This window comes from Orcinus orca, chromosome 1 (assembly GCF_937001465.1).
Source record: "Orcinus orca chromosome 1, mOrcOrc1.1, whole genome shotgun sequence".
Lineage (NCBI taxonomy): Eukaryota > Metazoa > Chordata > Mammalia > Artiodactyla > Delphinidae > Orcinus > Orcinus orca.
This window is the reverse complement of record NC_064559.1, coordinates 25,760,541-25,787,241: the sequence shown is the minus strand read 5'-3', so window position 1 is coordinate 25,787,241 and position 26,701 is coordinate 25,760,541. Positions and strand designations below refer to the sequence as shown.

The following is a 26,701-nucleotide window of genomic DNA, read 5'->3' as shown; positions in this document are numbered from 1 at the left end:
AAACAACTTTGCATACTTGGTATAAATCCTACTTGGTCATGATGTATAATTTTTATATACATCATGATGTATACAATTGATGGATTACATTTGCTAGTATGTTGCTAAGGACATTAGTGTGTTCATATTCATAAGAGATATTGGTCTATACCCCTCATTTCTTCTGCATCTTTTTCTGATTTTGGTAGTGGGGTAATATGGGCCTCATAGAATGAGTTGGGGACTGCTTGTGCCTATTCTGTTTTATGGAAGGATTTGTGAAGGATTACCATTAATTATGTTTTAAATGGTAGAATTCACCTGTGAAGCCATCTAGACCTGTTTTTTTTTAATATTTAAATTTACTAATTCATTCTTTGTAATTATTATAAATTTAATCAGATTTACTATATCTACCTGTCTTGTGAAAGGGAAGCTTTGTCCTTTCTTTCACAGCTGCCTGAATTACAGCTTCTAAAACTCAAGAGCTAAGGAGGGGGTGAGAATGCTAATGTCCTACTCCTCCTGGGATAAAAATATAGTCCTAGATTTGGAGCTGGGGTAAGTGGGAACCCCATCTTCTTGGTCATATCCACCCAGAGTAGAGCTTCCATCACACTGAGATGGGAGTCAACATGAGAAATAGTTCATAGCTCAAATGCCACAGATTCTCATTACCCTTACTGAGAGTTAGTAGATTTTCTTGAATAAACATTTCTCCATATACTGCATGCCTTTAGAAAAGTTTCCACAGACTTTAAATAGTTGGTGGTTTTGTCATATAATATTACGAGCTAAATGGTTGTTTCACTGGGGAGAAGTTCTGCTGAGCTCTTCTTATCACCATTCTGAAATCCTGCCCCATAACCATTTTTAAAGGCAGAGTATTGTAACATATTAAATTAGGCACATTTCAGAAAATATCAATGAACGTTTCCAGTATGACTCTTTAGAATAATATGGATATTTCTTTATTTCTTTAAAGACCTGTGTATGTGTGAGTGAGTTTAAGATCGTTGGTATTAGAATGCCATTAATTCTAGTTGAAATGGAAACCTATAAAGGAAAGGTTATGTCATGTCTCAATACATTTACTTCCTCTACTGAAAAACTTAATAGAATATTCTTTAAGCATGAATTCCCATTTACAATAATTTTACATAATCAAATTATGATGTTTAAACACTAAAAATATAATGCCAATCAGCATAACAATTAAAACAGTACATAGAATCCAAAAACTTAATGTTCTAAATGATTATGAAGTGCATAAATTAAAATTCTAAAATCTATATAAATTTATAAAAAATATTTAAGTTATAAATTTAAACCTTCAAGTGATATTAAAAAATCTAAGATAAAGATCATATTGTAGTACACTTAGGTTTTAAATTTAAACTTAGAATTTTCTATATAATATTACATTCACAAAAAAAATAACTATCCTTCTATTAAAAAGAACAGCAAAAAATAAAATTATTTTTATAGTCTATATTTTCAAATACTAAAGCAGGCTTATATGTGCAAATAGGTAATAATAAACAGACATTTTCTAATATTAGATTCAGTGGTCTTAAAATTAACTCATATAAGACCTTATCTCATGTTCAAAATACTGAGTGAATGTAGACTATCTGGATAAGAAATTGGAGTAAATACCATTACACATATTTTTGAAATTTAAGCTCATATCCTGTATTGACAAAAAATAATTGCTATGCAAACAATAAATCACTATGAAAATAATAAAATTACAACAAGTAATACATGTGGCATAATTTTTCTCTAACAGAAGACATGTCCCAATGATTCATGGACTATTATATTTTAAATATTTCATATAAAACCACCTCCCTTCCCCACCCATTACAAGCCTATTTTTAAATTTATACTTGAAATAAGGATACTGGTTTGGATCATTGAGCACCTAGGGTTTGGATATTACTATTTAACACCTCAGCCACAGTGAGTGACACATTTTTGAGGAGTATCTCAAATTCTCCAACTCTTATAGAACCAACATCTTTGGTGGTCTGTTCTGCTTGCTAACTCACTGGAAAGAGTTTTATCCCTTTGGAGTTTCATAAGGACACTCCATAAGGACACTCCAAGTTTTATCCCTTTGGAGTATTTGAGGGAGCTGTATTCTTGGAATCATCTAATAGCCCCACAAAACAATTTGCCTTGGTCTTAGATTGACATCAAGAGCCCAATTTATACCTAAAAAAGAAGAATCCAACAGTCACACAAAAGTTGTAATCAACTTTGCTGGAGCTGTAGGAATATTTTCTCTGGGTGTTTTTGTGACACATAAATTCTTGCATCTTAATAATTCTAGTGCAAGGAATTTTTCTTAATGTATTCATTGCTTACAAAAATGTATTATTGGCAAGATTAATGTATAGGATAAGTTTACATCATTTTTTAAATTGGTTGTACTATCAATAGCTTGACAACTGGATTTATATTTAAGTTGATGATTTTATGTATTAAATCCTAGACTTTGAAAAGTTATTATTATTGGTGAAATGAACAATATAGACTAATTGAAAAGTATGTAAACTTAAATCAGCAAAGAGGAAAAGTATGACCAAATTGATAATTTTAAAATGTATATGACATATAGATGAATATAGTTGCAATGGTCTTGGCCAAAAGTTGGATACTTTGTACAGTAAGTTACTTTTTTTAAAAAACATATTTATTGGAGTATAATTGCTTTACAATGGTGTGTTAGTTTCTGCTTTATAACAAAGTTAATCAGCTATACACATACATACATCTCCATATCTCCTCCCTCTTGCATCTCCCTCCCACCCTCCCTATCCCACCCCTCTAGAGGGTCACAAAGCACCCAGCTGATCTCCCTGTGCTATGCTGCTGCTTCCCACTAGCTATCTATTTTACATTTGGTAGTATATATAAGTCCATGCCACTGTCTCACTCCGTCCCAGCTTACCCTTCCCCCTCCCCGTGTCCTCAAGTCCATTCTCTATGTCTGCATTTACTTTTGATGAGGACTTTTGATTTTGCAAATTAATGCTACATGAAGTGTTCTTCTAAAGGCATTGCAGGGTACAAGGCATAATTTGGCTAATTGTAGTTTTTCAAACTGTTCATCAGTCTAGGAGATCTCCAACAATTACCTCTCAGAGACTGTTTGGATTGGAGATTTCTTGGGCCTATGCCCCCTGCTTTTCCTATGGAAAAGTCTCTCCTAAATTCAGCTGAAATGAGACAATCAAGTACAAAAGAAAAATACATGAAAAATGTCTTTGTACATACAGAAATCATCGAACCATTGTCAATGAGCCTAACAGGTCATATGGGTTATGCCCTAAGGAAGTTTTTGTCATTTATAAATGTTTGTAAAAATTGCAAAAGAAGACTGTGCACTAGAAATTGTAGTACCCCCCCCAAAAAAGGTAAAATGTTTATCATGTAGCCTTTTATGGTAAAATTTGATAACCAATGATATAGATAAGCAATAGTAATAGCAAAGCATGTGGCAAAAGAATAAGCAGGTTAATGTAAACATATTTACTAGATTTTATGTTTCCAAAACAAAGTGTCTAATGACCTTATATAAAAAACAAAGTTTAGTTATTACCAAATATTACATCTTCAAACCAAAAATCATCTCACTTAATACAAAAACTTAGGCCTGATTACCTTATGCTAATAACCAAGTCAAATTATTTACTACATAGTACACCTTAAAACCAAAAGTTCTAATTACTTTATACAAATATCTTTGCCTAATTATATTACACAATGACATAGGTCTAAAGACACCATACAAAGACCTATTTTGTTAGCAGTACTATGCTTAACAAACTAAATTCGACAAAAGCTATGTCACACTACTAATGCTTAGATCATTGTTGAATACAAATCACCTGGTGGCAAAGTGAAAGAAAAAAATGGCATTTAAGCTCGAGACTTAGTGAGTGCACATCTTGGCACAAGGAAGCTTTAGAAGGCTACCAACAAAGGGTGTTTCATACAGTGTATAGATATATAATTGATTTATAGCTGGACTGGAAAAGTTCTGGAGATTTTTAGATGTCTGGGTTTTGGGGATTTTTTTTTTTTTTTAACTTTTGGGCATAGTAAGGGCACTGGGATTCATGATGTGATGCTTATAATCAGAACTCCACAGATGATAACCTCCAAAAACAATTATTTTGAAATCCAGTTTAATATTTTTGGTAGCTTGAGATTTAGGTGTCTAAGAAAGCTTTGCCTAAATCAAGGTCACTAAACTTCAAGCCTTGGGTTCCTTCTAATTTTATAGCTTTACCCCTTACAGTTAGGTCTTTGATCCAGTTTTTAAAATTAGGTACAGTTGATTTATAATATTGTGTTAGATTCAAGTGTACAACAAAGTTATATGTCCTTTATATATGTAAATATTCTTGTATTCAATTCTTTTCCATTATAAGTTATTATAAGATATTGAATATACTTCCTCATGCTCTACAGTAAATCCTTATTGTTTATCTATTTTATATATGGTAGTGTGTATCTGTTAATCTCATACTCCTAATTTATTCCTCCCCCCCTTTTCTCTTTGGTAACCATAAATTTGTTTTTTATGTCTGTGAGTTTTTTCTGTTTTGTAAATAAGTTCATTTTATCATTTTTTGATTCCAGACAAAAATTTTTAATACATAAAATAAAATTATATATATATAATTTTCTTTCTCTGAATTACTTCACTTCGTATGATAATCTCTAGGTCCATCCATGTTGCTGCAAATGGCATTATTTGATTCCTTTTTATGACTAATATTCCATTGTATCTATATATATATATCACATCTTCTTATCTATTGATGAACGTTTAGGTTGCTTCCATGTCTTGGCTATTGTAAATAGTGCTGCTATAAACATTGGGACACATGTACCTTTTCAAATTAGAGTTTTTGTCTTTTCCAGATATATGCCCAGGAGTGGGATTTCTGGATCATATGGTAACTATTTTTAGTTTTCTTAAGGAACTTTCCATACTGGTGTCCATAGTGGCTGCACCAAATTATATTCACACCAACAGTGTAGGAGGGCTCCCTTTTCTCCACATCCTCTCCAGCAATTATTATTTGTAGACTTTTTGATGATGGCCATTCTGACTGGTGTGAGGTGATACCTCATTGTAGTTTTGATTGGCATTCCTTCAATAATTAGTGTTGTTCAGTATTTTTTCTTGTGCCTATTGACCATCTGTATGTCTTCTTTGGAGAAATGTCTCTTCAGGTCTTCTGCCCGTTTTTTGATAGGGTTTATTTATTTTTTTCATATTGAGTTGTATCATTATGAGCAGTTTGTGTATTTTGGAAATTAACCCCTTGTAAGTCTCTTGGTTTGCAAATATTTTCTCATATTCTATAGGTTTCCTTTTTGTTTTTTGTTGTTTTTGTTTGTTTGTTTTTTGCGTTACACGGGCCTCTCGCTGTTGTGGCCTCTCCCGTTGCGGAGCACAGGCTCCAGACATGCAGGCCCAGTGGCCACAGCCCATGGGCCCAGCTGCTCCGTGGCATGTGGGATCCTCCTGGACTGGGGCACAAACCCACGCCCCCTGCATCGGCAGGCGGACTCCCAACCGCTGCACCACCAGGGAAGCCCTCCTTTTTATTTTTTAATTTCTATCCTATTTTTTTCTCTCTGAGCTTTATTATTTCTTTTCTTCTTCTAATATTAGGCTTTGTTCTCCTCTTTTCTAATTCTTTTAGGTAGTAGATTAGGTTGTTTATTTGGGATTTTTCTTATTTTTTTGAAGAAGGCTTATATCCCTATAAATTTACTGCTTAGAATTGATTTTGCTGCATCCCATAGATTTTGTGTGGTTTTCATTGTCATTTGTCTTGAGGTATTTTTAAAATTTCCTCTTTGATTTCATGTTGACCCATTGGTTTTTTGTAGCATGTTGTTTAGTCTCCATGTAATCATTTTTTTAAATTTCTCTTCCTGTGGTCGATTTCTGGTTTCATGCCATAGTGGTCGGAAAAAATGCTTGAAAAAGTTTCTATCCTCTTAAATTTGTTGAGGATTGTTTTGTGTCCTAGAATATGATCTATTCTAGAGAATGTTCCATTTGCACTTAAAAGAATGTCTATTCTGCTTTTTTTGTTTAATTAGTGTCCTGTAGATATCAATTAAATCTAACTGTTCTATTGTGTCATTCAGAATCTCCGTTGCCTTATTGATTTTCTGTCTGGAAGAACTGTCCGTTGATGTCTGTGGGGTGTTAAAGTCTACTATTATTGTATTCCTGTCCATTTCTCCCTTTATGTATGCTAGTATTTGTTTTATGTATTTAGGTACTCCTATATTTGGAGCATATATGTTAATGAGTGTGATATCCTCTTCTTGTATTGATCCTTTTATCATTATATAGTGTCCTTCTTTGTCTTTCTTTATGGCCTTTGTTTTAAAGTCTATTTTATCTATATGAGTATTGCTACCCTGACTTTTTTGTCATTTCCATTTGCATGAAATATCTTTTTCCATCCACTCACTTTTAATATATATGTCTTTCACCTTAAAGTGGGTCTCCTGTAGGCAGCATATTGTAAGTTCTTGTTTTATTATCCAATCTGTGACTATGTCTTTTGATTGGAGCATTTATTCCATTGACATTTAAAGTAATTATTGATAAGTATGTATTTATTGCCAGTTTACTCCTCGTTTTCTAGTTGATTTTGTAGTTCTTTGTTGCTCCTTTCTTCTCCTTTTCGTTTTTCCTTCTGTGGTTTGATGATTTTCTTCTGTATTATGCTTGAGTTCCTTTCTTTTGGTTTATTGTGGATCTATTGTATGTTTTTGATTTGTGGATACCCTGATTTTCAAGTATATTACCCATAAGTGTGTTGACTTGCTTTAGGCTGGTAGTCATATAAACTCAAACACATTCTAAAAGATATACATTTTCTTACTCCCCTCCCCACATTTTGTGATTTTGATGTCCTATTTTATATTCATGTTTATCTTTTTGCTGTTCATTGTAGTTATAATTGCTTTCACAGAATTTTATGATTGTTCCTTAATCTATGTACTGGCTTATTTAAGTGATCTTCAGTCCTGTATATATTTACCTTTCCTATTGTGATTTTCCCTTTCCTATAGATTCTTCTTCTTTTCTATTTAGTGAAGACCTTTCAATATTTACTTTAGGAGAAGTTTAGTATTGCTGTACTCTTTTAGTTTTTGCTTGTCTGAGAAATTCTTTATCTCTTCTTCTATTCTAAATGATGATCTTGCAAGTAGAGTATCCTAGGTTGCAGGTTTTTCCATTTCAGAACTTTGCAGACCATAGGGGGTGGCAAGATATATTCACTGTTTCTGTAAAGAAATCAGCTGATAGCCTCATGGGGGTTCCCTTGTAACTGAATCTGTTTTTCTCTTGCTGCCTTTAGAATTCTTTCTCTATCTTTAATTTTTGTCATTTTAATTATGATATGCCTTGGCATAGGTCTCTTTGGGTTCATCTTGTTTGGGACCTTCTGTGCTTTCTGTACCTGGGTATTTGTTTCCTTTTAGGTTTGGAAAGTTTTCAGCCATAATTTCTTCAAATACATTTTTTACTCTCTTTTCTTTTTATTCTCCTTATGGGATTCCTATTATGCATAGGTCGGCAATCTTTATATTATTCCATATATCTTGTATGTTGCTTTCATTTTTTAAATTTGTATGTCTGTCTGTTCTGATTTTGTGATTTCCATTATTCTATCTTCCAGATTACTTATTTGTTCTACATTATTTAGTTTGCTATTTATTGCCTTTGGCTTGGTTTTCATCTTGGCCATTTAGTTGTCTAATTTTGATTGACTCCTCTTTATAATTTTTAGTTCTTCCTTACTATAATCTGTCTTTCTATCAATAGTCTTTCTTAATTCTTTCAAAACTTTTATTACCTTCTTTTTGAACTTGGGGTCTGGTATACTGGAGAAGTCTGTTTCTGTTTTTTCTTTCAGGGGAGTTCTCTAGTTCTTTTAATTGGGAGTAGTTCCTCTGCCTTTTCATTTTACTTATGTTTCTCTGACTCTATGAATGTAGGAGAAACAGTTGTCTGATGTGGTCTTGAGGGGATATTTTTATGTGGGAACAACACTGTATAGACTCTACGAGTCCAAAATTTTTGGTGAGAGGGCTGTTTTTGGTATGGATGCTTACTACATCTTTCCTCGGGGTAGGCTAGCCCTTGTCCCCTTGATAGGGTGTGTGTTTGGTGTTGTGGTGTGCAGAGCCTGTATATTGGGCAGGGCCTCCTCTTTGCTCTGTGGTTGTCACAATCCTGTCAGGGACAGGGTCTGCTCCCCAGTTGTTGTTGTAGAAGCCCCCATATCCTGTTCTAAGCTGCAGTGAGTTAATGCTTCATCTGGGAAATTTGCCACTGTGTGTTCTTGCCCAGGAGCTGTCGACCAGAAGTGCAAATCTGTGATGCCACTTCTACCCAGTTTGTGTGTCCACAAAGATCACCGTGGCTCACACAGCCTTTTGGGGCTGCCTCCATTTTGGGAGCAGTGGTAATCGTCTCAGAAGTCCCTTAGGTATGCATATGCAATAACAAAGGCACCGGCACGAAAACATGCCAAAGCTACACCCCTGGAATAAGCTCAGGTTTCAGCCCTGCTTTTCCATGTGTGCACCCACAAATTTAGCAAAACCCATAGTGGGCAGAGGTGCACACTGCTGTGAGCATGCTGATAATGAGGCTGCTGTTGAGGATCCACAGCCCTACCTTCCTGTGTTGACAATGGGGCTGCCATGACAGACCCATACTCTGTCCTATCCCCAGTTGTGACCTGGGCCACACTCCAGGCCTTTTGAGCTGTCTCTGTGCAGCCAAACTGAGCTCTCTCTCCAGGTCTGTCTGTTAAAGCTTGAGTTTCAGCACTCACTTGATGCATACACCAGCAGGCATATGTCTAGGGCTGGGAAGAGTGGCCACATGGCCAGAATCATCTGTATTTGTCTCTTTCCACCCTTCAGGGCTGTACACCAGCTTCCACACTCTCTTCTTGAGCCTATGAAGCTCCCTGTCTGTCCCAGAAGACCTCCCAGCCAGTGAAGGATGTTCTCAAGTTGAAGGAATATTTCCTCTTTCAAGATACCTCTCAGGGGTGCATGTCCTGTCCATCTTCCTCTTCTTCTTCCTTTTCCCTTCATCCTACCCAGTTATATGGGGATCTTTCTTGCAGCTTTGGTTGTATGAGGTTTTCTACATGTTTTCAGTAGGTATTTGGTGAGAATTTTTTCACATGTAGATGTATTTTTGATGTATTTGTGGGAGGAGGTGAGCTTCATGTCCCTCTACTCTGCCATCGTGATCTCCTCTCCTCCCAAAGAGAATTTTTTTTAAATGATCGTTTTCAACTGACCTAACTGGCTAGATATTCTGGCTTGGTTACATGACCAAACTGACATGAAAACTGTGCCAGAAATTTCTGCTTTGATCTCTTCCAAAAACTAAAATTCTACAGGCAGATACCAGAGATTCAATTTGTAAATATAGGACAGTTCATATATTTATGAGGACCCTGAGGAGCTTGCTTGTGGGCTGTTTCTAGGACCCCCAATGTTTTCCTGCACTCTACTTATTTTGAAGTGCAAAATCCTCTGCCTTCAAATAAAAGGCTTCTGTGAGTATGTCTTGTGAGTCTTATGAGTTCTTTCAATGATCCAAACTTGGGAGTCTTTGCAAAATTTCAATACCACTTCCAGAATTCTCAAAAGATATTGAGATCATAGTTTAATATTTTAAATGAAAAGATAAAGCAGACTTTATAACTTACTATTATAAGTCATGTTCTTGCTATATACAGTTGTATGCAGCTGAATCACAGTATTCCAACCAGTGCAGACTGCTGATTTTTAGTTTTTTGGTAAGCATGTAGATCAGTGAGTGGTAGACTTTTAGAGGTAGAATTAAGTTGGCATTATTTGGTATTCTAAGGTATGCTTATTGGAGTGTATACTTTCTTGATTGGCTGACTTCCAGAAATAGGAGGATGACATTGATTTATGTTCACTGACACAATTAGCCTTTCAGTGTGTGTGTGTGTGTGTGTGTGTGTGTGTGTGTGTGTGTGTGTGTGTGTATACACACATATAAATTAGACCACTACCAGGAGACCAGAGACCTAATTCTTAACCTACCGTTAGCTAGCAGGTTCAGATACCACCCTGAGAACTTTTCCACATTTATAAAAATTTATAAAAATGGCATCAGGACTAAATAAGTTCTAATTTCCCTGTAAGTTTTAACTTAAAATCAATAGAACTGAAGACACAGTCAGAATCTGGACCAAAATGTTATTATAACTTTAAAAATAAGGGGAAATTTCAAATTTATAATTAAGGAAGAAGGGAAGAAAGAAAGAAAGAGAAAACAGAATTAAAAGAAGAAACAAGGAAATAAAGAAAGAAGATGATTTATTTGCCCAGATGCTACAGGGGAAAAAATGAAAAGGAAGCACACAAAAGTGAGCTATAATGGATTACTCAAAGGTTATCTGTTTTTTATACTATTAAAAATATCTTCAACCAGCTAACTCTGTAGAATTAGCTGCTCAAAATAAGCCCTGGAATCAGCTTAGTGCTGTGCTTAATACATTTAATACATTTTCCACATGAAAAAAAAAAACAACCTCTTTGAATCTGCATTCTTAAACAATATGGTTGTTAGAATGTAACAGCCATATTGATCTAAAGAGAATGATTTCTATTACATTTCATATTAAATTTTATATAGGAATACAATTCTCAATATTCCATTTTAAGAAAGGGCTTTCTCCCTCCTTCCACCACCCTGCAATATCTCTCTCTCTCTCTATCTCTCTTTCTATCTCTCTCTCTCTTCCCCTAGCATACTTCTTGAGGACTGTTTCTGGGAAGTTTATATAAAGCAAACATTTCTTTGAATCTTGAACAGAGTATTATACAAGAAAGAAAATAAGTACTGAACAGTTTATATAGTTTATTTTATGCCATTACTATGACATACTAACCAGCTTTTAGATTCATTGATCTTTTCTATAGCTTTCTTCATCTCTATTTCATTTATTTCTGCTCTTATCTTTATGATTTATTTCCTTCTACTAACTTTGAATTTTGTTTGTTCTTCTTTCCCTAGTTGTTTTAGGTGAAAGGTTAGGTTGTTTATTTGAGATTTTTCTTGTTTCCTGAGGTGAACTTTTCTTGCTATAAACTTCCCTCTTAGAACTGCTTCTGCTGCATCCATTAGGTTTTGGATCATTGTGCTTTTGTTTTCATTTGTCTCTGGGTATTTTTTAATTTCCTTCTTGATTTCTTCAGTGATCCACTGGATGTTAGTAGCATATTGTTTAGCCTCCATTTGTTTGTGTTTTTTTAGTTTTCTTTTTTTTTCTTGTAGTTGATTTATAATCTCATAGCATTGTGGAGAGAAAAGATACTTCATATGATTTCATTTCTTTTTTTAATTTACCAAAGCTCACTTTGTAGCCCAGCATGTGATCAATACTGAAGAATGTTCCATGTGAACTTGAGAAGAATGTGCATTCTGCTGCTTTTGGATGGAAAGCTCTATAAGATTCAGTTAAGTCCATCTGATCTAGTGTGTCATTTAAGGCCTGTGTTTCCTTATTGATTTTCTGTCTAGATGATCTGTCCATTGATAAAAGTGGGGTTTTAAGTAATTCCACAGTTATTGTGTTACTGTTGATTTTTCCTTTTATGGCTGTTAGTTTTTGCCTTATATATTGAGGTGCTCTTATGTTGGCTGTATATATATTTACAAGTGTTGTATCTTTTCCTTGGATTGATCCCTTGATCATTATGTAGTGTCCGTCTTTGTCTCTTGTAACAGTCTTCGTTTTTAAGTCTACTTTGTCTGATATGAGTATTGCTACTCCAGCTGTCTTTTGATTCCCATTTGTGTGGAATATCTTTTTCCATCCTCTCACTTGCAGTCTGTATGTGTCCCTAGATCTGAAGTGGGTCTCTTGTAGACAGCATATATATGGGTGTTGTTTTTGTATCCATTCAGCCAGCCTGTGTCTTTTGGTTGGAGCATTTAATCTGTTTACATTTAAGTTAATTATCAATATGTGTGTTCTTATTACCATTTCAGTAATTGTTTTGGATTTGTTATTGTAGATCTTCTTTCCTTCCCTTCCTCTTTTGTTCTCTTCTCTTGTGATTTGATGACTAACTTTAATGTTGTGTTTGGATTGCTTTTTCTTTTTGGTATGTGCATCTATTGTAGATTTTTGATTTGTAGTTACCATGATGTTTTGATATAGTAGTCTATGTATAAACAAGATTTTTTAAGTTGCTAGTCTTTTCATTTCAAATGAATTTCCAATATCCTGCCTTTGTCCCCTCCTCTTCTCAAGATAGCTGGCTTTAATATAATATTTGTGTGTGGATGATTTCCTACCTTTAGTGTAGGTTTACCTTTACTGGTGAGCTTTTCCATCATAATTTCCTGTTTCTAGTTGTGGCTTTTTCTTTTCTGCTTTAAGAAGTTCCTTTACCATTTGTTGCAAATCTGGTCTCGTGTTGCTGAATTCTCTTAGCTTTTGCTTGTCTGTAAAACTTTTGATTTCTCCATTGAATCTGAATGAGAGTCTTGCTGGGTAGAGTATTCTTGGTTGTAGGTTCTTCCCTTCCATCACTTTAAATATATTGTACCACTCCCTTCTGGCCTTCAGAGCTTCTGCAGATAATCAGCTGATATTGTTATGGGAGTTCCCTTGTATGTTATTTGTTGCTTTTCCCTTACTGCTTTTTGTATTTTTTATTTGTCTTTAATTTTTGTCAATTCAATTGCTATGTGTCTCAGTGTGTTCCTCCTTGGCTTTATCCTGCCTGGGACTGTCTGTGCTTCCTGGACTTGGGTGACTGTTTCCTTTCCCATGTCAGGAAATTTTTCTGCTATTATCTCTTCAGATATTTTCTCAGTTCCTTTCTCTCTCTCTTCAACTTCTGGGACCCCTATAATGTGAATGTTTGGGCATTTAATGTTGTCCCAGATGTCTCTTAGACTGTCTTCATTTATTTTCATTCTTTTTTCTTTATTCTGTTCCACAGCAGTGAATCCCACCATTCTGTCTTCCAGTTCACTTATCGTTCTGCTTCAGTTATGCTGCTATTGATTCCTTCTAGTGTATTTTTCATTTCAGTTATTGTGTTGTTCATCTCTGTTTGTTTGTTCTTTAGTTCTATGTTTTTGTTAAACATTTTTTGCATCTTCTTGATCCTTGCCTCCATTCTTTTTCCAAGGTCTTGGGTCATATTCACTATCAGTATTCTTAACTCCTTTTCCAGCAGGTAGCTTATCTCCACTTCACTTAGTTGTTCTTCTGGGGTTTTATCTTTTTCCTTCATCTGGGACATATTCCCATGCCTTCTCATTTTGTCTAACTTTCTGTGATTGTGGTTGCCATTTCACAGACTGCAGGATGGTAGTTCTTCTTGCTTCTCTGTCTGGTGGATGAGGCTGTCTAAGAGGTGTGTGTAGGCTTCCTGCTGGAAGTGACTCTCCTGGTGGGTAGAGCTGTGTCTTGTCCCTCTGGTGGGCATGGCTGTGTTCAGGAAAACTTTGAGAAGCCTGTCTGCTGATGGGTGGGGCTGCTGTGTTCCCACCCTGTTGGCTGTTTGGCCTGAGTTTTCCCAGCTCTGGAGCCTACAGGCTGTTGGGGCTAATGATGGCCTCTAGAAGGGCCCATGCCAATGAATACTCCTCAGAACTGCCACTGCCAGTGTCTTTGTCCCTGCAGTGAGCCACAGCCAACCCCTGCCTCCACAGGAGACCTTCCATTACTGGCAGGAAGGTCTGGCTGTCTTTTATGGTGTCAACACTTTTTTCTCCCCGGCTTCTGTTTCACATGGGACCTTATTGTACCCTCTGAGAGTGGAGTCTCTGTTTCCCTCTACTCCCATGAATTTCTTGCTATCAAACCCCACTGACTTTCAAAGCCAGATTCTCTCATGGCTCCTCCTCCCATAGCCAGACCCCCAGGCTCGGAAGCCTGATGTTGGGCTCAGGACTCTTACTCCTGTGGGAGGGCCTCTGTGGTACAATTGCTCTCCAATCTGTGGTTCACCTACCTGGCAGCTGTGGGATTTGATTTCATCACAGGTGCACCTTTCTTACCATTTAGTTGTGGCTCCTTTTTTGTCTTTGGCTGTAGGGTTTCTTTTTGGGTAGGTTCCAGCATTTTTCTATCAATGGTTGTTCAACAGTTAGTTGTGATTTTGGTGTTTCCATAAGAAGGGGTGAGCCCACATCTTTCTACTACTTGGCCATCTTGACCTCCAGCCTCCTTGTTTTTGTTTTTTTCTTAATTTTTTAAAATTATAGTTGACTTATAATGCTGTGTTAATTGCTGCTGTACAGCAAAGTGACTCAGTTATACATATATATGAATCCTTTTATATATTCTTTTCCATTATGGTTTACCCCAGGATTTTGAATATAGTTCCCTGTGCTATACAGTAGGACTTTGTAGTCCATTCATTCTACATGTAATAGTTTGCATCTACTAATGCCAAACTCCCAGTCCATCTCCCCCTCACTTCCCTTTGGCAACCACAAGTCTGTTTTCTATGTCTGTGAGTCTGTTTCTGTTTCATAGAAAGGTTCATTTGTGTCATATTTTAGTTTCCACATATAACTGATATCATATGGTTTCAGTCTTTCTCTTTTTGATTTACTTCAGTTAGTATGATAATCTCTAGTTTCATTCATTTTGCTGCAAATGGTATTATTTTGTTCTTTTTATGGCTGAGGAGTATTCCATTGTATACATGTACCACATCTTTATCAATTTGTCTGTTGATGGACATTTAGGATGTTTCCATGTCTTAGCTATGTGAATAGTGCTGCTATGAACATAGAGGTGCATGTATCTTTTTGAATTATAGTTTTGTGTGGATATATGTCCAGGAGAGGGATTTCTGGATCATATGGTAATTCTATTTGTAGCTTTTTGAGGAAACTCTATAGTGTTTTCCATAGTGGATGCACCAACTTACATTCCCACAAATAGAATAGGGGGTTCCCTTTTCTCCATACTTTCTCCAGCATTTGTTTTTTGTAGACTTTTTAATAATGGCCATCCTGACTGGTGTGAGGTGGTACCACATTGTAATTATGATTTTAATTTCTCTAATAGTGACATTGAGTTTCTTTTCATGTGCCTGTTGGCCATCTGTATGTCTTCTGTGGAGAAATGTCTATTTAGGTCTTCTGCCCCTTTTTGATTGGGTTTTTATTTTTTTGTTGTGGAGTCATATGAGCTGTTTGTATATTTTGGAAATTAAGCCCTTTTTGATTGCATAGTTGGCAAAAATTTTCTCCCAGTCTGTAGGTTGACTTTTGGTTTCATTTATGGTTTCCTTAGCTGTGCAAAAGCTTGTAAGTTTGATTAGGTCCCATTTATTGGTTTATTTTTATTTCTATTGCCTTGGGAGACTGACCTAAGAAAACATTGGTACAATCTATCTTAGAGAATGTTTTGCCTATGATCTCTTCTAGGAGTTTTATGGTGTCCTGTCTTATATTTAAGTCTTCATGCCATTTTGAGTTTATTTTTGTATATGGTGAAAGAGTGTGTTCTAACATCACTGTTTTACATGCAGCTGTCCAAATTTCCCAGCACCACTTGCTGAAGAGACTGTCTTTTCCCTATTGCATATTCTTGCCTCTTTTGTCAAAGGTTAATTGACCACAGGTATGTGGGTTTATTTCTGGGCTCTCTGTTCCGTTTCATTGATCCATATTCACTGATCTGTTTTTATGCCAATACCATGCTGTTTCGATTACTGTAGCTTTGGAGTATTGTCGGAAGTCTGGGAGGGTTATGCTTCCAGCTTTGTTGTTTTTCCTCAGGATTGCTTTAGCAATTCTGAGTCTTCTTTTTTAGGGTTCCATATGAATTTTAGGATTATTTGTTCTAGGTCTGGGAAAATGCCATGGGTAATTTGATATGGATTGCATTAAATCTGCTGATTGATTTGGATAATATGGTCATTTTAACAATATTAATTCTTCCAATCCAAGAGCATGGGATATCATTCTATTTCTCTGAATCATGTTTAATTTCCCTTATTAATGTTTTATAGTTCTCAGCATATAAGTCTTTCACCTCCTTGGTGTGGTTTATTCCTAATTATTTTATTTTTTTGGTGCAATTTTAAAAGATATTATTTTTTTACATCCCCTTTCTGATATTTCATTGTTAAAGAAAGGCAACAGATTTCTGTATGTTAATTTGTATACTGCTACTTTGCTATATTAATTTATCAGTTCTAGTAGCTTTTGTGTGAAATCTTTAGGGTTTCTATATATAATATCATGTCATTTGCATATAATGACAATTTTACCCTTCTCTTCCAATTTGGATATCTTTTATTTCTTTTTCTTTTTCTTTTCTGATTGATGTGACTAGGACTTCTAATACTATGTTGAATAGAAATTGTGATAGTGGGCTATTTGTCTTGTTCCAGCTCTTAGTAGGAAGGCTTTCAGATTTTCACCATTGAGTATTATATTGGCTGTGGGTTTATCATAAATAGATTTTATTATGTTGAGGTATGTTCCCTCTATACCCACTTTGGTAAGAGTTTTTATCATGCATGGATGTTGAATTTTGGCAAATGCTTTTTCTTCATCTATTGAGATGATCATGTGGTTTTTGTTTTTTCTTTTGTTGATGTGGTGTATCACATTGATTTGCATATGTTGAACCATCCTTGTGAACTTTGGGTGAATCTCACTTGGTCATGGCATATGATCTTTTTTATGTGTTGTTGGATTCAGTTTGCTATATTTTATTGAGAATTTTTGCATCTATACTTATCAAAGATATTGGCTTGTTATTTTCTTTTTTGGTTGTGTCTTTGTCTAGTTTTTGTATTGGGGTGATGGTGGCTTCATTGAATATCCTTTGGAGTGTTCCCTCCTCTTCAATATTTTGGAAGAGTTTGAGAAGGATCAGTATAAGTTCTCCTTTGTATGTTTGGTAGAATTCACCTGTGAAGCCATCTGATCTTGGATTTTTGTTTGTAGGGAGTTTTAAAATTATAGCTTCTACTTCACTTTTAGTATCCATTCCTTCAAATTATCTATTTCTTCTGATTCAATTTTGGTAGGCTGTATGTTTCTAGAAACTTGTTCTTTTCTCTTAGATTGTCGAATTTTTGACATATAATTGTTCGTGGCATTCCCTTATGGTGTGCATGTCTGTGTGTGTGTGTTTTGTATTTGTGCAATATCAACAATTTATCTGTCTCATTTCTACTGCCTGGAAATTTATCCATACAATATTTAGAGAGCACCTGTTAAAGACTCTGTCCTATGTCTTCTGTATGGTCCTCAACAGAAAAAAGCTATAATAACTTTGGCTGGAATATGAGGTTCATTGTAAAAATAAAACCATAGAAATTTAAAAAATATATAACTATATACATTAAGATTTCTATTTTATAAGTAAATCAATATAATTGAATTCTTATTTGTCTATATGAAAAATACCAAAAATATTGTTTAAGGTATATAATTTGCATTTTTCTAAAATTTTTGAAATGACTACACTTCACTTTTTATATTTAGAAAAAATCAGTATGAATGACAAGTGAATATAATAATTTTAAGTTACCTTACTTTTAAATAGTTAAGAATTCAGTATTCTCTGACAAAAAGAAGTGTAACTTCAAAGAAGCCTTTCTATATATTTAGGATATATTTAGGATATATATATATATATATATATATATGAAATATAGCATATGCTTATTATCTGAGTTTTAGGTAATTAAAAAAATATATAAAGATCCCTGTGAAATGGTTTTGTTTCTCAGATAGATAGATAGATAGATATGGATAGGCAAATAGATATTTGGGAAATAATCATTATTATTTATTTGGAATGTATATGTCAAAAGACACACTGCTTTATCTCAATTATGGTGATTCAGAAAATTATCCAAAAACATTTTACAGTTATTTATTAGTGTATTTACAAATAATGTATAGATGTTTCTAAACAAAAAGTAATGTAGATTTACTAGAGAAAACTGGGAATAGACTGAGAAAATGTTTTATTGTTGAAAGAGTTACATTTATTAAAATCTCTCCCCCCTTCCTGCCTCCCTCTCTCCCTCCCTTCCATTCTTCCTTCATTCCTTCCCCTCCCCCTCCCTCCCTCCTTCCCTCCTCTTTTCTTTTTAGTTGTTTTCCATCTCTCTCCCCATGTCTGCAAGTAAATTAATACCCAAGAAAAGCCACTAGAGTATCATTTGGAAAATTATGTCAGAGAGAACAAATGCCTTCTAAATGGCACTCTAATGGCCCCAAAGAGTTAATGAACCTGATATTCTCCATGAACCAGATTCATTTTAAAGACACACTTTCACAGATGAGGTGTGTGGCTAATTATATTTGCACATTTGGCTAGCTGCTTAGTCATTCAAAATGATCGATATTTTGTGCCATGAATCACCACCATCTTGCCATATGGACATAATTTTCTGAGTATCTTTTCAAGATTTTATGACAATAGTATCTTATCATTGCTAAAATATGATTACTTTTGGTAAAATTGTTTCCCTGTATTAAATGTGCTAGGAGTATCATTTTAAAAAGATTTTAAATGAAGGTAACTGTTTAAAAATTTCTCTTTTAATGCTATACTTTTTGAAATGAAGTTAAACAACATAATTGCCCTACTTTTTATATGGCAACCTCCAGCAGGAACTTCATGCAGAGTACAGCGAAGGATTGGAGGGATATTCATGAACGAGAAATCAATGGAGGACAAGATGACTCACATTTTTCCCCAAAGTATAATGCAGGTATGAGGTAACTTTTATAATAATTCTGTGTCAAGTTCTGTTTGATAGGCAAAATGATCTGAACAGGATTAACAGTACATTCATATTACATTTTGAAATAGAGAATTTTTATGTCTGATGCTGACTTTAATGGCAAAATTTAATATTCACTTAGTTAACTTGTTAGATTTCACATAAATTGATACTGTGACCATTAACATTACACCAGCATATAGAAAATATGTAGGATAATTGATTATATCATTTAACTGAAACCAGGGCTATTTATAAAACCCAAAAGGTGAAAATCTAAGTCTAAATTAGTGGTGTCTTGGGCAGATAGTATAATGAACAAGACGCATTGTTATTATTTATTATTATCAGAAAAGTAGTGTGCAAAAATCAGAATTATTGTAAAATTTCTAAGAAAGTTTTTGCATATTCCATAGATATTTATACGTCCATGAGATCTTAAAGACACTCATGCTGAAGATGAGAGCTGTTCTTTTTTTTTAATGCAAGGATAGTTAATTTAAAATGTTGTGTTAGTTTCAAGTGATTCAGTTATACATGATATATATATATTTCAGATTCTTTTCATTATAGCTAGTAACAAGATATTGAATATAGTTCCCTGTGCTATACAGTAGATCCTTGTTATCTATCAATAATAGTGTGTATCTGTGAATCCCAAACTCCTAATTTATCCCTCCCCCTCCACTTTCCCCTTTGGAAACCATGAATTTGTTTTCTATATATGTGAGTCTGTTTCTGTTTGGTAAATAAGTTCATTTGTATCATTTTTTTTAGATTCAATATATAAGTGATATCATATGATATTTATCTTTCTCTGACTGACTTCACTTAGTATGATAATCTCTAGGACCATCCATGTTGCTGCAAATGGCAATATTTCATTATTTTTATGGCTGAGTAATATTCCATTTTATACACACACACACACACACATACACACACACACACACTCACATACCACCACCACCACCACCACTTCTTTTTCCATTAATCTGTTGATGGATACTTAGGTTGCTTCCATGTCTTGGCTATTGTAAATAGTGTTGCTTTGGACATTGGGGTGCATGTATCTTTTCAAATTAGAGGTTTTTTCTTTGTGGATATATACCTAGGAGTGGGATTGCTGGATCATATGGTAACTCTACTTTTAGTGTTTTAAGGAACCTTCCTTACTGGTTTCCATAGTGGCTGTACCAGTTTACATTCCCACCAACAGTGTAGGAGGGTTCCCTTTTTTCCACACCCTCTCCAGCATTTATTATTTGTAAACTTTTTGTTGATGGATATTCTGACTGGTGTGAGGTGATACCACATTAATTTTGATTTGTGTTTCTCTAATAATTAGTGATGTAGAGGATCTTTTCATGTGCTGTTGGCCAACCATATATCTTGTTTTTGGAGAAATGTCTACCTAGGTCTTCTGCCTACTTTTTAAATTTGGTTATGTGGGGTTTTTGTTTGTTTGGTTTTTGGTTTTGTTTTTGATATTGAGCTGTATGAGCTGTTTATTTTGGAAATCAAGCCCATGTCAGTCACATTGTTTGCAAATATTTTCTCTGAATCCGTAAGTTGTATTTTTGTTTTATGGTTTCTTTTGCTGTGCAAAAGCTTATAAGTTTGATTAGATCCCATTTGTTTATTTTTGCTTTTATTTATCTTGCCTTGGAAGCTGAAATAAGAAAGTGTTGCTATAATTTATGTCAGGGAATATTTTGTCTATTACTGATCTAGGAGTTTTATGGTGTCCCAGCTTATATTTAAAATTTTAAGGCATTTTGAGTTTATTTTTGTGTGTGGTGTGGGGGTGTGTTCTAACTTCATTGATTTACATGCAGCTGCCCAGATTTCCCAATACCACTTGCTAAAGAGACTGTCTTTTCTCCAGTTTCCTTTGTTGAAGATTAATTGACTGTAGGTGTGTATGGGTTTATTTCTATGCTCTGTATTCTGTTCCACTGATTTATATGTCTGTTTTTGTGCCAGTACCATACTGTTTTGATTACTGTAGCTTTGTAGTATTGTCTGACATCTGGCAGGGTTATGCCCCCAGCTTTGTTCTTTTTCCTCAGGATTGCTTGGCAATTCTTGGTTTTTTATTGTTCCATATAAAGTTTAGGATTATTTGTTCTAGCTCTAAAATGTCATGGGTAATTTGATAGGGATTGCATTAAATCTATAGATTGCTTTGGGTAGTTTGGCCATTTTAACAATATTAATTCTTCCAGTCCAAGAGCATGGGATATTTTTCCATTCATTTGAATCATCTTCAGTTTTATCAATGTTTTAGAGTTCTCAGAGTATAGCTCTCAGTCTTTCACCTCCTTTGTCAGGTTTACTCCTAGGTATTTTTCCTTTTTACACAATTTTAAATGGGATTTTTAAAAATTTTCTATTCTGATATTTCATTATTAGTGAGAATAAATGCAACAATTTTCTGCATGTTAATTATTCTATTTTTTTTAAAAATCTGTGGCTGTCTTAAAAATTTTTTAGTTTAATAACTTAGATTATCAGATAATTTGATGTTTATGGAAAAATAAAATTTGTTACACTTGGAAAATATCCCTAAATTTCTTATTTGAGTTTGTGTGTGCATTCTTCACACATATGTGTGTTTACAATTGCATATTTATGTGCCATTTAGGACTCTTGAGGTTTGAACGGACAGACTTTTTGAAGTATAAGGGAATATACTGACTTAATTAAATTTAAAAAATTAGTGGAGGTCTTGTATTAAGTATGGTTTAATTCCAAAGCTTAAACAATACCATATGGCTTGGCTTTCTTTCCATCTCTAGAATCAGCTTTCTACTGCTTTCAGTCCAAGGCTCCTAGTCTCACATCTGTTCTTTCTTTTTCCTCTTCTTTGATATGCTGGTCCTCTTCTGTCTACCTATTCTTTCCTATAGAGTATTGATGGTTGATGTCTGCTGCCATTTAATATATTATCATTTGTTTAATTATTGGTTGGTAAGGAATGACCCATTAATCATAGAAAATTGTTACTCTGTCTGCAATGGTTCAACTTTCAGAAGACAAATGTATGCAATTCTGAAATTTTATGTGGCCTCAGTTTTTAACATAGTGCCTTCTGACTGGGTTGAATCTTCATTTTTATACATCTGTTGTTGGATTAGTTCTTATTGTTCTTTGTTTTTGTTTTAAATAACCCTGATTTTTGGACAAGAGGAAATCATAGAGGCTAAATTACTCCTGAGAAATTAATGCCATTACATTAAGAAAAGATGGCAGGGAGGGAGGGAAAGAGAGAGAAAGGGAGGGATAAATGAAGGACTAATAACTAAAATAAACCAAATAAAAATACTCTTCCTATTTTGCTCAACTTCATGGAGTAGGTAAGAAGAAATATTTGTCTTTAAAGTCTGTAAGGATGCCAAACAATAATAAACTTTCTTTCATATTTGAGTATCTTATGGGCCTGGAACAGATTGTGTTGTTTTACACAATTACATTTTTGTTTGATTTTTTAAAATATAAATTTACTTTGGTACAACAATAAATTAATATGGTTATATTTCACATAAAATCTAGAATATGAAAACCCAAACTTATCAAAGACAGGGGATCATCACACCCCATCTTGAGTTCAGAATTAGAACTTTTATTTACAAAATATTTACATTTTATCATTCAAACATTTAAGTTAATATAAAGTGAAGAAAGTAAGCCTTTTGCATTGATGTGAAACAACTCTAATATGTAAAACAAAGATATGTGTTCCATGAACCAGGACTTAGAAAAATACTTGCATGTTGATAAAATGAAAAACCACACCTTCAACCATTTTTGCATGCCTAGATAGTTAGAAATAAATTTTTATTAGTTATAGTTTGCCAATATAATAACAAATTTTTAAATTTACTATATACAAGATTTTATACTAAGCCTTCTATGGACATAAATCCATTAAACCATTTAAACCCTTTTTTTAAAATGAAGAAACCAAGCTAGATGATTTAAACCAGGTGTCCATTTAAAAAAAATTTTTTATTTATTTTTGGCTGTGTTTGGTCTTCATTGCTGCATGCAGGCTTTCTCTAGTTGCAGCGAGTGGGGGCTAATCTTTGTTGTGGTACACAGGCTTCTCATTGCAGTGGCTTCTCTTGTTGCAGAGCGTGGGCTCTAGGTCTGTGGGCTTCAGTAGTTGTAGCATGCAGGCTCAGTAGTTGTGGCTTGGGCTCTAGAGCGCAGGCTAGTAGTTCTGGCAAATGGGCTTAGCTGCTCCACGGCATGTGGGATCTTCCCAGACCAAGGTTCGAACCTGTGTCCCCTGCATTGGCTGGAGGATTCTTAACCACTGTGCCACCAGGGAAGCCCCCAGGTGTCCATTTTAAAGGTATCAGAAATCAGAGCAAAGTGAAGCTCTGACATCTAAGCTTTAATTTGTTACTTTGTTAAGAAACAAATATAATTATCATTTTATGAATAATTTATTAATTATAAATATTTATACTCTTTTATACTAAGGGAAAGTTGCTAATAAAGTCAGTATTAGTGAAAATTATTTATAGTAATATGATTTTCATTCTTGTCTAACAATTCTTAATAATTATTCTAAATAAGGTTTATTAAAAGATTGAAAACATCCACATAAATGAAAGCCAATAATCTATATAGCAAAATATATTTCTGGTTTATAACCATATTATATACCTTGTGTAAAATAAAAAATTTATTTATTGTTTTCACAAAGGCTGTGATAACAAAATAAATGACCATGTTGAAGAATGTAAGACATGAATCTGCTTTTCTCACTTTTGATAATTCAACTGTGCTGTTCAAAGGTTTATTCTGGAAGTTTGGGACTATTCAAATAGATACCTGAGTTTTGGGGAACTCTAGTGATAGATGGAATTGGTGTTAATAAAGTAATTGCCTGGGGCCTTTTCAGTGCTCTCTTAAAGAAAATAACATCCACCCAAAGCAGCCATTACCAAAAATTTTTTCTAATATCCTCTTCTAAAATATAGAAAATAAACTATTTTTCTCTATAAAAATGATTCACAAGTCCTCTTCTTCATTTTTAAGTATGCTATAATATGAACTATCTCCAGAAAAAGTTTAAATAAAATTTGAGTGGACCATCTGAAATTAGGGAGCATTAAGACTTTAAGTTATAGTTCCAAGAAGCATTGTATTTTTATTTAATTTTGGAAATTTTGGAGTTTAGCCTTAACATTCAGTTATATTTAAACACATTATTTTAAATAATAAAATAGATTTCCATCTAAAAACAATTCAATGTTCTATATTAGGAAGATCAAAAAGGCTGATAAAGGAGTATGTATACAATGCATACTTGTGATTCACTGATGGATAATGTAAGTTTTCTATCAAATATTTTTAATATTTACTGGAGATGAATTCTAGCTAATTAGACTTAAAATCATCACACATAACAAAACAAAATGTTTATAGCTAAGTCATTCCTTAAGTCGTACCCAGAAGAGTTTGCCAATAGTGACTGATGCCTGGGTTCCTGGAGAGGCTCTATGCAGGCTGTTAAGGATTTGTTTCAGTTCTATAACCTACTCCTTCAGTAAACTTTTTTCCTTTAAATGATCTAGTTGTCTACATTTCCTGACACAAATGAATCTTAACTGATATGCTTCTTTATGTCTTGTAAACTTTGAGATTATATTTTTTCTGAAATATTCAGTTTTACCCTGCTCCATTTGGATCAACTATACTATGTATTCATATTTTCTACTGGAAAAAAATAGTTCAGTGGTTAATATTTTTGCATGTATCATACTTATTTATTCATATTAAAAGCTTGTTTTTGGTTAAGTCAAGTAATACCATTACAAATATCACTATAACATGTACGGTTAACCAAACATCTATAACAAAGTATACTAATGATAATGAAACAAAACTAAGACCAACTAATAAATATAAAGCAAGACAGGGAATATTGCCAATATTTTATAACTTTATATGTAGAATAATTTATAGAAATATCAGATCGTTATGGTGTACATCTGAAACTAATATATTGTAAGTGTACTTCAATAAAAATAAATAAAAATTTTTAAAAATAAAGGAAAAATGACCACAGTTGAAAACCATAACCATGTCATAACCAGAAAACCATGAATAACCAATGAGAAATATATTTCCAAAAAGGTCACCCACAATTGAAACTTGTGCTTCATATAGAAGAAGCTTTGCAGCTTAGCCAGCCATTGTTTGGCATGTATATTATTTATTAGACTACTGAGTAGAGGTTTCCAGGAAATTATGGATAAGTTAATACTTTATGAACACTAAATGTTGGTTTAATTACTCATTTGGTTACAGGGAATTACATCTTAGTCATCACAAACATGAAACTCTGAGATTGTATTTCATTTTTCATTAGGAACAGAAAAGAGGAATATTTTGAGAATTTTTATGATTAAGAAGACTCCACAAGGCTCTGCTGACAATTCTTGAAATAATAATGCCTTAGCTATACATTTAATTCTAAGTTTGGTCATTTTTTCTTTGTCTGTGGTTGATTTCTAGTTTCATGTGTTGTGGTCACAAAAGATGCTTGAAATAATTTCTAAACTCTTAAATTTGTTGAGACTTGTTTTGTGCCCAAGTATGTGGTTAATCTTAGAGAATTTTCCATGTGCACTTGAAAAGAATGTATTCTGCTTATTTTGAATGTAATGTCCTAAAGATATCAATTAAGTCTAACTGTTCTCTTGTATCATTTAGGATCACTGTTGCCTTATTGATTTTCTTTCTCAAAGACCTGTCCATTGATGTGAGTGGCTTGTTAAAATCTCTTTCTATTATTGTATTCTTATCAGTTTCTCCCTTTATGTCTGTTAGTACTCATTTTATGTATTTGGGTGCTCTTATATTGGGTGCATATGTGTTGACAAGTGTAATATTCTCTCCTTGTATTGATCCTTTTTCATTATACAGTGTCCTTCTTTATCTTTTTTATAGCCTTTGTTTTAAGGTCTATTTTGTCTAATGTGAGTATCACAATCCCTGCTTTCTTATATTTCTGTTAGCATGAAATATTTTTTTTCCATCCCCTCACTTTCAATCAATGCGTGTCCTTTGCCCTAAAGTGGGTCTCTTGTAGCAGCGTATTGTAGGCTCTTTTTTTTTTTTATCCAATCTGCCACTCTGTGTCTTTTGATTGGAGCATTTATTCCATTGGTATTTAAGGTAATTATTAACAGGTATGTAATTATTGCCATTTTAAACTTTGTTTTACTGTTGATTTTATATTTATTCTTTGTAGCTTTCTTTTTCCTTTTTCCTTTGTGGCTTGATGAATTTTCTTTTGTATTATGCTTGTTTTCTCTTCTTTTTGTTTTTTCTTATAACCTATTGTATGTTTTCGATTTGTGGTTATCCTCTTTTAAGTATGTTAACCCCTTCCTATATCTATTTGCTTTAGACTGGTAGTCATATAAGCTCAAACATATTCTAGGGGGAAAAAATCTACATTTTCTTATTCTCCTTCCCTATATTTCATGATTTTCATGGCCACTTTTTCATGTTCATCCTTTTGCTGTTCATTGTGGTTATCATCTCTTTCACAGAAATTTTTTGATTTTTTAAAATAATCTGTGTACTGTCTTATTTAAGTGATTTACTTTCCAGTTGTGATCTTCTCTTTCCTATAGATCCTTACCCCTTTTCTATTTATAGAAGACCTCTCAATATTTCCTTTAGGATAGTTTAGTATTGCTGTATTTAGTTTTTGCTTGTCTCAAAAATTCTTAATCTCTCCTATTTGAAATGATAATCTTGCTGGGTAGAGTATCCTAGGTTGCAAATTTTTCCCTTTCAAGACTTTCAGTATATCCCACCACTTGCTTCTTGCCCACAACGT

At 33.9% G+C, this 26,701-nt stretch overlaps 1 long non-coding RNA gene across 1 annotated transcript; it reads left to right on the top strand.

Annotated features, from left to right (window-relative positions):
- Positions 1-434: 434 nt before the first annotated feature.
- On the top strand, positions 435-25,616 carry LOC125964059 (uncharacterized). Its single transcript, XR_007476650.1, has 3 exons — positions 435-540; positions 18,716-18,819; positions 25,564-25,616. It is a non-coding gene; the product is annotated as an uncharacterized LOC125964059 (long non-coding RNA).
- The last annotated feature ends 1,085 nt before the right edge of the window (positions 25,617-26,701 follow it).